The 11,530-nt window shown below is 36.1% G+C and overlaps 1 pseudogene; it reads right to left on the reverse strand.

Moving 5' to 3' along the window:
- Positions 1-449: 449 nt before the first annotated feature.
- LOC149554649 (protein farnesyltransferase/geranylgeranyltransferase type-1 subunit alpha pseudogene) lies at positions 450-973 on the reverse strand (annotated as a pseudogene).
- Positions 974-11,530: the final 10,557 nt, after the last annotated feature.

Here is an 11,530-nt window from a genome sequence, read left to right on the forward strand (position 1 = left end):
TCGTGGTTTTCTTTGGTGTGGAGCTTCATTTATCACGTGGACTGTAAACTCCTTCAGTTCCTCTGTTTTATGCCACCCCTACTACTTTTTCTTTACATCATGGATGTTGTGGATGCTGCCTTCATCATTCTCTTTCTTGCAAGGCAATTGATTTAGTTTTTATACAACCTTGGAGGCTACTTGTTGCAGATAAAATCAACACCGATGCAAGCACTCTGATCCTTCAAATTTTTTATTTGTAATAACATCTAATATTAAAGCTGGCCATTTGAATAGAATTTGTCTAAGAATTATTTTATAACTTTTCAAGACTTCTAACTGAAAAGCTAAGCCATCAAAGCATTCTGAAACCAGAATTTCTGTAATACGTTGCAAAGCATTTGAAACCCCCCATTCTAAGAATTTAATAATATATGGAACACGTAAAAGTAAATTTGAATAGTGACAGTTCAGCAAACATGACTTGGAAGGTTGTCTCGATGCCAAATCCAGTATTGTGCCCACATAGGATCCACCTTCTCCAGCATCAAACAAACCAAGTTTTTTAACTTCTCTCTGAATTAGTACTCTCTGAGCTCAGAATCTAAATCAAACTGGGTGCTGGTCGAAACCCGTGACAGAGAAGATCTAATAGGAGACTAATTGCAAAAACACATTTTTTATTTTTTTGCAGAACATGAATACAGACATCAAAAACAATAGGACTTCTTACAAATGCCTCATTACCCCCCCCCTTGTAGAGCCCTCTCAAATATCTCCATGGGCTTTCATTATTAGGATTTTTCATGATGGCCTCAGCACAGAAGCTTACTTCAAAATCTCTCATATTTTGAAAACCTCCCAAAAAGGGGCTCTTTGTTATGACAAAGTACCTCTGATTCCAAGTGGAATTATTAAATATGTTATCTGCTAGGAGCTGCCGACAATATTCAAGCTCATCTTCCCATCCTCCCAATGCTTGGAGAGCCCACATGAATCAATTGCAAAGACCAATCTTCCAACAAAATTGATGCCTCCAGTTTGTCTTGAAACTTCGTTTTAATTGCCTTCACAGGAAAGTGGAAAAGCTTTATCTTTTTCCTCTTGTTGATGTTTTAAACAACACCAATTTCCTTTCATAAGGATTTGAGAAACATTAGTTTAAACACCATTTATGTATTAAGACATTTCCCCTTCCTTTGTATTTTAATACATAAGCATTCCTTCATGCCCACCTCATGTGGGAGTCCATAAATGTTTGAGATATCGCAAGCAATCAACTATGTTTAGATGCTTTCAATTCCCACCATTTTATTGATATGGTGAAAACAGTCAGGCCCTAAAGCGGGCCTGGCTAAAAAAAAAAATTTCATTCTCGAACAACTGATATGCAAATTGATCCAATAATATTTTCAAACTAGTTGGAATCAAGTTTGACCATGAATTTACCACTACAAAATTATTTCAATTATTCCCACACCGCCATGAAATCTATGTCAGGAGGCCTGTTGCCTGGCTTTAAAAACTAATTCAAACATCTGACAGAGCTCTGAAACTCAAGATCTTCGTTCTCTCTGACATTTAAAACAAGCTTGCAAAAACTCGTTGCATGACGAAATCAGGGTCAAAAGATATCGACCTCCGAACTTGCCTCCTTAAAATCACTTGCAAATAAACATGTCAAAAAGCTAGAATTTGTGTTCGGTTTTAGCTCCAAAAACTGAGCAAACAGGCAATCGAGGTTTTGAAAACTGAGGTACTAGTAGATTGTCATGAGAAGAATATAATTGTATGAAATGGGCTCATGAAAAATCATAGGCCATTTTTTGCAAGCATCTGAAGTTGACTTCCTAGATTTGTAGGACGGAAAAAAATGACAAGATAACAATTTTTATAAATGGATTGACCCTGATAAAGTGTGAAGACGGCTTCGTCAAGACTTGCAAACTGACACACTTAGAGTATTTTTAGAGGACAACACATGAGTACAATCCATTTAATCTTACCAATCATGGATTAGGAGATACGAAATCACGAACAGGGGTTCCAATCAATCTGCAAATACTGACACCACTGCAAGGTTAGAAATTCCATTTGGAATTGCATTTGAAAATGGATCAAAAAGATTTGTCATAAGATGAAACTTGAAACATAAAAAGTCTTTGATGTTTACAATACAACGCAAAAGGAAGTTTTACATTTTGGTCAACTGATCAAAAGTTATAGCACATCAAACAGGGCTTCCCAGAATTATGAACATTTTGCAAATGTGTGAAAATAGTAACTGACCAACTTTGAGGGATTTAAAACCTAATCAAACGAACTCAAAATGACTCAAAATCTGAAACATAGGTTCTTGAGTATGGACACTAGACACTCCCCAAGTAGTAAGTCATGAAACATTTGTGGGTGCAAGATATTTAGTTGCAAACACGGTCTCATGTCGTTGTTTGACACTTAGGGTAAAATGCAGATTTGACAATTGCTTAAAACAAGACTTCACGGGAAGGCTCAAAATGATAAATCAACTTCATGGAATATGCAAATGCACTAAGTGAATGGTGCTAGAAGCATTAAAAATCTCTTAGGCATTAGACTGACAGCCGAGTACAATCTCATCAAAAGCATTTATAGGGCATGTTTTCTCAATGGTGCTCAAAATTGACCATGCAATTTTTAGCACCAACACAGATGAAGGTGAATCATTATAGCAAGGAACTTAGAAGATCAAAAGACCTACTTGTAATAATTATGGAAAAATGGGGCATACATCAAAAAAATGTTGAAGCAATAAAAAATCAAAATTCAATGGAAAATGCTACAATTGTAGCAAATAAGGACATAGCGAAAGTGAATGCACAGAGAAAACCAAGTTTGAAGACAAATGTTTCACTTGCAACAAACAAGGGCACAAATCTTCATAATACAAGACCAAGAAGTGGAATCTAGCAAAACAAATTATGAAAGTTATCTTTGGTTGGGATTAAAACACATGGTGTAGGTGTCACTTATGTGGCAAACATGGACATATTGGAGAAAATTTCATAAGAACTCACATGAGGAAGAGAGACCCTACAAAGAGATGTTTTGTATGCATAGAACTTGGACATTTGGAAAAGGATTGTATAAACCAACCTAAAGTTGAAGATGAAAAGAAAGAAAAGGCTGACAATTTCAGAAGTCAAATGAGGTAGAAATAGATAAATAAATCTTCAGAGAATGCAAGTCAAAATTCATGAAAATGTTGGCACCCAAGCCAATGAGTTGGGTGATTCAACCATTTCAAACTAATTAGCCATGGAGAACACTAGAACTATGATTTAGAAGAAATGTTCTATATCAATTTTAGTCAAGAAAAAGATCCAAATCAGTATTTCAGATGCATTGGAATCACCAAGTTGATGACCTTACCGAGAAAAGTTGGGTTGCAAGACCTTATCGAGAAAAGTCAATTTCCTAACCTAACCAAGCTTGGAAGTAGATGGTGTATATCGAGTTCGAGACATAACTAAGGTTATGCTTATCAAGTTGAAGATCAAAGGTATCTATCAAGTTGAAGAATTAACTAAGCATCTCATGCCTACCGAGTTTAACAAGATGTCACCAAGATGTCCTATGTATGATGCATAAATGACAACTTAAAGACATATTTTTGGTTTAAAAAAAGAATCAAAAGGTTTTATTTTTCATCATAAATTTGAGAGAGAAAAGAGTAGAGCATTCTAGAGCTCCCAAGTGATTTAGTGTGAAATTGTCAAAGTTTATTCCTCCATCACCAAGCAATATGTCATCCTCATCTAGCAGCAAGATTAAGAAGTGTTCCAAGATGTTAGTTAGGAGTGTTGTGCCTGTAGACCCAAAGTTCAAACTTTGTCTAGAAATCGTAGAAGAATTGGACCCAATTGGTGCATATTCACAAATTCTACCAAAGATACTTTTGATACATGACATTATATCCTTTTATCATTGTTTAATTCAAGAATTGGGAACTTTAGAGATAAATCAAGCATATGAAGCATTATGTATGAACAAAAACCTAAATCTTGAGCATAACACCTAGAAGAAAAGGGTTTAACCCACATTCTTCACATGTCGAGGGATTTCCAAACTAAGTGGATTAGGTTTATCCTGAGCCATGTTCATGATATGCAATTCTAGCTTAACCAACCCATCCAGATCACAAAGAAAATGATTCATAAGGTTATGGGGTTTCCCATGCTTGACAGACCTAAAACAACAAAAACCCTAGGTTGGGTTGAGTTGGCAAAGAAGACTCTTGCTAAGTTGGATGGTAGAGGAATGAAGCTAAATGGTGTTACAGGCATGGAGATCAAGTCTAGAATTCATGTGATTACTCACAAGATATATAGTTCTAGTTGACTAAATAGTGTCTGATGTGAAATTATGGACTTAGCATTCAAGTGGTCAAGAACAATCTATCCTTTGACCTTGTGGAGTTGTAGTTGAGCCAATTAAGAAAGAACATGGAGAGCATCCAAGCATTCAAGAGTAATCGGTGTAAGTTTGGATCACTTCTTGTATGTTTATTCTTTTATGTTCAAAAATTTTTTCCCTTCAAAAGGTATCATAGTATGGAAGAAAGACAGACCTATTTTATATCAGATCAATGAGTTTATACCTGAAATGAGAGATAATTTTGAGGGCATCATGGATGCATATTTTGAGACTTTCAAGAAAAGGATGCAGAGTAGGTTCAAAATACCCAAACAACTAGTTGATGATAATGAATAAGACATATGTTTCCTTGTGGACTATGATAAATTTTACATTCAAGCAATTAGGCCTAGAGTTGCATGGGTAAGACCTCTTGGTTATGAGGTAAAAATTGATGATACTAAGGATATCATAGAGGCTCTTGTCAATGAGCCTATGGACCCTAAAATGCTAGAATTTGGAATATATGAAGAGAAAAATACTAGGATTTCACTTGAAATCAAGATTCCTCAAGCCCTCAGAGAGGAAGCAAGAAGGTCAAAAAGATTTAGAAGGAAAATGTGAAATCTGGTTCCCCTCTTCTGCTCATAGAAGGAAAGTGAGATGATATTGAAGAAGAAGAAGAAGAAGAAGAAGAAGAAGAAGAGGAAGAAACATAAGATGAATCTCTAAAGAAAAAGGGGAAAGTAACCATAATGAAAAGAGCTACAAGATCCTCACCTACCTTCTTCACCATAAGACCCACAAAGTCAAGGAAGAAGCTCAAACTTCAAGATGAAGATGAAGAAGAGTAGCAAATAACTTTCAAAAGGTTTTCCCCAACCTTTGAAGAAAGATTAAGAAGACTCAAAGAAGGTGGAAATATAACATATTTCAAATCTCGTAAGTATGAACCAAGAAGCAAGGAAGATCAAAAATAGATAGAAGAAACCTTAGTGGAAAAGATAGCTAAATGGAAATACTCTTTGAGTGAATTAACTAATCAAGTTCTAGATATTATAATTAAGGTAGTTACACCTCATTGGGAAATTGCAGTAAATATTGCCAAGGATATCAAGGAACAAACCTTGAGGAAGGTAATGCCAAAACTATCAGATAAGGAAGTGAAGGAAGCATGAACAAAAGCTTACTCCTAAGTTCAATGCATTCCTGATTTTGTCAAATGATATTGAATCTATTGTACTATCCAATACAAATAAATAGAAGAACATTTATGGATTAAAAGAGATAAAACCACTAAGGAAATTGTGCAAGTTGATGATGTTTATTATGATGAAGAGGAACAAGATGATCAAATAGTTAGTGAGGATCTACTTGAGATTCTAAATATTCAAGATTAAGATCCTGAAAAGATTACATCAGAGGTAATGCTCTCACACCCTAACTCTTTAAGAAAAGCTTTAGTGATATCTATCTTGGAGAAGGATCCAATCGAGTCACAAGAAATTGAGCTAAAAATTGTTCAACCTAGCACTCAATTTATAATTGGAGTTGTCTTATCGAGTATAGTGATGAGTACTATCACCGCTATTTCACCTATCGAATAGTAAGCTTCATTCTTTACAACTCCAAGCTAGACCAAGTCACAACAAGGCATTATTGTAAGTACTCCTTCTATTATTGGGTTTTCACAAATTAGTAATGTTGTTTTAGTTACAAGTGATTCCACAGTATGTGCAATCACAATTGAAGCTAAGCCCCCAATCAAGCACTGAGGATTTGAACAAAGGTAAGGAAATCATTCCAAAGGGAAAAAGTAAAGAGGTAGAAGTTTCTCATGAGGAAATTGATCAAAAAGAGGACATAGTAATTCTAGATTGGGATCTTTAAAATCTCACTCTTGATCAGATGGATGCTCTTAGAGAACTTTGGAAGAAAAGGGCCAAACAGTAGAATCTGAGAGCAAAGAAGAAGAAAACAAGTCATGTGCTAGATGATATCAAAAGTATATTTATTGATGCACTTGGTATTGAAACTAATAATAAGAAGCCTACTTTTGATCAACATGTTGACATAGTTCACAAGTTTAATTAATATTTGAATGGAAAAGAGAAACTACTACAGAGGGTAGAGAGAAAATTTGATAACAAGGTTTTGGAAAAGATGGCATAGAAAATTGCCATAGATCAAGAGGAACTATCGACCATTCTTGTTAATTTTGAGAGTACTATAAATAGTGTTGTTTCCTTGTTTGTAAAATTAAATGATTCTACAAACTTGACCAGGAAATCAAGGATAAGTGGTCAAAGATTGATGCTAGTATGAAGGCAAGTGCAAACCAGTTGTCACTTGACCCTAGCACCAACTTAGCATAGTTTGCAAAGATCAGGTATCTAACAGACTTTTAGTTAGAATTATTGAGAGAGAAAGCAAGAATCAGGGCTACACTAGCAGAGATTCAAAGTATGATAATTACAAACATAGATATAATGTAGAAACACATTGTTCATGGAAAGACATTAATCCATGATAAAAAAAAATTCTATTGTTAATCATATGATGGAGTTATCAGTTGAAGTTCAGATAGGTTTGCATACTTCAAAAATTTTGGAAGAAAATTGGGGCAAAACTATGTCTCTAGTTTTGAAGGTACATAGTGATTTCCTCTCACAAAATAAAATTCTCCCAATCTAGGTAAAAAATCATAATTGAGTCAAAATTATAGCCCTGGTTTTGAGAATTTTGAAGAAATTAAGCCTTATAAATGCTTTTTGATGCATGTGTACCTGACTATACTTTTGAGGCCCGTGAGGTGTTTAATGTTTCTAACACCTTTCATTCAACATATCCACTTGTTCCATGAAGTTAAATCATCATTTTGAGCCATTTCATGAAGTCCTATATTGTGCATTTGTCAATTCTGCATTTTTTACCCAAGTGTCAAATAGTTATAAGAGGTCTTGTTTGCATCTAAATATCTTGCACCCAGAAATGTTTCATGACTCGCCATTTTAGGAGTGTTTAGTGTCCATACAAGAGAACCTATGTTTTAGATTTTAGGCCATTTTGAATCCGTTTGACTAGGTTTTGAACCCCTCAAAGTTGGTCATTTATTGTTTCGTGCATTTGTGTAGTGATTCACAATTCTAGGAAGCCCTGTTCGACCGATGATATCTTTGACCCAATTGACCCAAATGAAGAAATTCTTTTTGCATTATGTTCCAGGGGTCAGACACTTCATATGTTCCAATTTTGAGATCATGAAAAATCCATTTGATCAGTTTGCTAACATGATTAAAAACTCAGTTTGCATTGTTTTGTTATGGCTAGGGTATCCAGACTGATCTGTACCCCTGTTCAGCACGTTATAGTTTTGATCTCGTGATTGGTATGGCTAAACAAAGTGTACCATCATGTCATGTCATGAAAATCCTTGAAGTTTTATAGTTCTTAAGTCATGGCGAATCCATCTGCATACTTTCTTATGTCTATCCATTTACCAAAAAATACTTTTTGGCACATTTTCCAGTTTAAAATTTTCAAGTGCTTATTTTTGAAAATTCGCCAAATTCGTCCTGTTATTTTTCATAAGCCTTAATTATGGATTCTTATCCTTTGAATGGAAAAGAACCTATATCCTGGTTTTCAGAACTCCAAGTGATCAATAACCCAGTTTATAATGTCGAATCCGAGCCCAATTTATATTTTTTAACACTGTTTGTCTGCAGGATAATTGAAGTATGGATGTTCAGAAATTAAAATCTTTTGACTGGGAATTCGTCATGGGTTGAGAATTTGCAATATGGTAGAGCGTGTAAGATTGAACACTCATGTCGATTTTTGTGGCCTGGTTACTTGATTGGATCAGTTTTTAAGGCCAGCTGGCGAGCCTCCAGACACAAATCCACAATTTGCAGAATTGATTAAAAGAAGTCAAATAAAATGGAACCAAACATATTGAAAGGTTTTAGAAGGAAAGTGTTGATTAAGCCTAGTATTGTTTGCTCTTTTTCACCAAAAGGAAAGCAAAGAAAAAATCTCGTGTGAAAAATGCCATCATAAAAATGAAGTTATGACTGCAAGGAGATATTATAATAGTGAATATGGATTGTGTAAAATGAAAAATGATAATTATGGTGATAGTAAAGACTTGATGAGAAGGATATTCATGAAGTGTATGGATATAACACTAGCATAACTTTTATATCCATTTCATAACCTTAATATCAAATTATGAATTAAAATTATTGTTTGCTAGTCATCCCGAGTTCATAATTGATTTTCTCTTATTGAATCAAAATGGATTGAAAGACACAATAATGGGCAGTCAGCATGTAAAGAAAGGCTCACGCCAAATGAAGATGGAAGCCATAGATTATCAAAGAAAGGGAGATTTTTAATTTTAATTATTTTTAGAGGGCTGCAACATGAACAGCACGAGAGATTTTTAATTTTAATTGTTTTAGAAGGCAACCCACATTATAAAGGAAATGAAATGAGGCATCCATATTCATAAGAAGAAGAGCAGATGCTAAAGTTATAAGGAATGAAATATGTAATATAGTGTATGCAGATGAATATGATATATACTTTTCAGTTGGAAGAATATCTAGTCAATTTCAATGTTAACTATGAATATCATACTGCCTGGAGATAGGCGCACTACATAAAACAAACCTGAGACACATTATTGTGTGAAGGTGATAATGGTTTTCTGCATGATAGAAAGGATGAGTGGATCATCTGAGCCAAATGTTTGATCCCATGTGAGCATAACCATTTCAAATGCAAACCGGGCATAATTTATTCACAGGATATATGACAATTGTGCAACAAAACACCTCTAACTTCATCAAGGAAATGCCTTTCGCCAAATGAGTGGACAATGAAGACGCAAGCCAACATAAAAGCTATGAAGAGAATCATATGTGAACTCCTAGCAGTGGTACCATCCTTACATGTGTAATAAACCATTCATGCCAAGAATAGAACCATACGCAGGTAGTAGGGGATGCCATAGACTACACAGGAAGCAATCCGCAGGGGGATTTTATCGCTGCAATGGTGAAGTACTCAAGGAGAGCCCACGGTGGAAGAGCCGCCAGCAAGATGGAGGTAGAGCACCAATTAAAAAAGAAGAATGGGAAGCATGTAGAAGGCAGAACAGACAAAAAAAGGGCAAGCCGCTGGCCAACTTGAACAAGAGATGGCCATGACCAAAAACAAGCCGCGGCATAACAAGAGTAAAGGTTTGGAATAAAAAAGAAACCCACACTATGAAAGAAAAACACCAGGCCATTGCAACCTCAAGGTTAGCGTCATTTCCAAAGGGAGAAGGCGACAGAGAAGAGGAGCAACCCGCAGTTTTGAGCAAGGGAGTTGATTTTAAAAAGAAGGAACAATAGCATTTTTAAAACCACAAGCAAAGGAAAAGGTGCCAAATATAAAGCCTCAAGGTGTGTAAAGAGAGGGACTCCCTGAGCCTGGCACATCCACAAATGGAGGATTGGTTGCAGTTGCTATGGCTATAGTGGTTTCTATAGCAATCTGTACCTTTTGGATCCAAATCGTAACTTGGTTTGTTTGCTGAGTTTGTTAAGAAAATGTTTTGAGGTCAGAAAGGGTCGATTTACAATCACAAGCGATAACACAAGTCAAGGAGGCATTTTTAAACCTTCATCCGACATTGAGCATGCTGGCGGAATTTGTAGTGTAAAAATATGCCAACACACAGAACATACAATGTCAACAAGACAAGTATTTTTTGAAAAGGCAGTCACTCTATGGGTGGACCTGACCTTGTTGATTGAGACAACAAAAAAGCTTTTAAATGAACATGCAATAAAGAGGATGACATCATCATATTTAAAGAGGGTGACATCATCATATTTCAAATTCGTTAGAAAAGTTAAAATTCAGCAAGTTGTCATGTCACTTGTCAAAAAATTCAAAGTTTTTCGGTAGCAACATAGCGACCTATCAAAATACTTCCAAAATTCGGCCAAGGTAAAATGCAATGTGGGTCTCGCTTCTAAATGCAGTCAACGAACCAAAAATTGACAAGTGGCAACGGACAGTGTGTACAGGTTGATTCAATGGTGATGTGGACTTGTCAAAAAATTCAAAGTTTTTCGGTAGCAACATAGCGACCTATCAAAAAACTTTCAAAATTCGGCCAAGGTAAAATGCAATGTGGGTCTCGCTTCTAAATGCAGTCAACGAACCAAAAATTGACAAGTGGCAACGGACAGTGTGTACAGGTTGATTCAACGGTGATGTAGTAGTCTGACAGCAAATCATAGGACAAGTGGCAATATGGCAGGGAGATATCTCAGATGCACCAAATCGTGCCACATGGCAAATCTGAGGGTAGTCACTATGTTGTGATGAGAAAGTTGCTCAAGAGATAATATAGTGACATAGTGACACAATAGAAAGATGACATGTGGTAGTGACATGGTGGCAAGGTGGACCAGTTTGACGGTGACACGTGGCAAAGGTTCCTAACATGGCATGCTTCCCAAGGTCCTGCTTCTAAATGCAATCAACAAACCAAAAATTGACAAGTGGCATCTGACAGTGTGTATAGGATGACTCAATGGTGATCTGGCGGTCTGACAGCGAATCACAGAAGGACAAGTGGCAATGTGGCGGGTAGATATCTTAGATGCATCAGATCATGCCACATGGTAGATCTGAGGGTAGTCGCTATGTCATGATGAGAAAGTTGCTCAAGAGATAATATAGCGACATAGCGACCCAATAGAAAGATGACACGTGGCAGTGACATGGCGGCAAGGTGGACCAATCTGACGATGACACATGGCAGAGGTTCCTGACATGGCATGCTTCTTGAGGTGCTAACGTGGCACCCAGCTGATAGGGATGGATGACTATACAGGCCCGAACCCATTACATGATGACACGTGGCGATAATGGTCAAACCAAGTATGACCCGGATGGAATCTATGAGGGAAATTTCAAAAGGTTTTAAAATTTTATTTTATTTTTGGACTTTTCCTCTAAAATCACGTGCAGTCATCAGATTTTTAAATAAATGTCTGATTATTCATATAGTTTGAACTTTGTAAAAGTTTAAATTTTTGCAAAATATTGTGGAAGCCATGAGACAGAAGCTCGATTTTCAAATAAGCAT

Source organism: Cupressus sempervirens, chromosome 5 (genome assembly GCF_028749045.1).
Source record: "Cupressus sempervirens isolate cs-2001-9-10 chromosome 5, ASM2874904v1, whole genome shotgun sequence".
Taxonomy (NCBI): domain Eukaryota; kingdom Viridiplantae; phylum Streptophyta; class Pinopsida; order Cupressales; family Cupressaceae; genus Cupressus; species Cupressus sempervirens.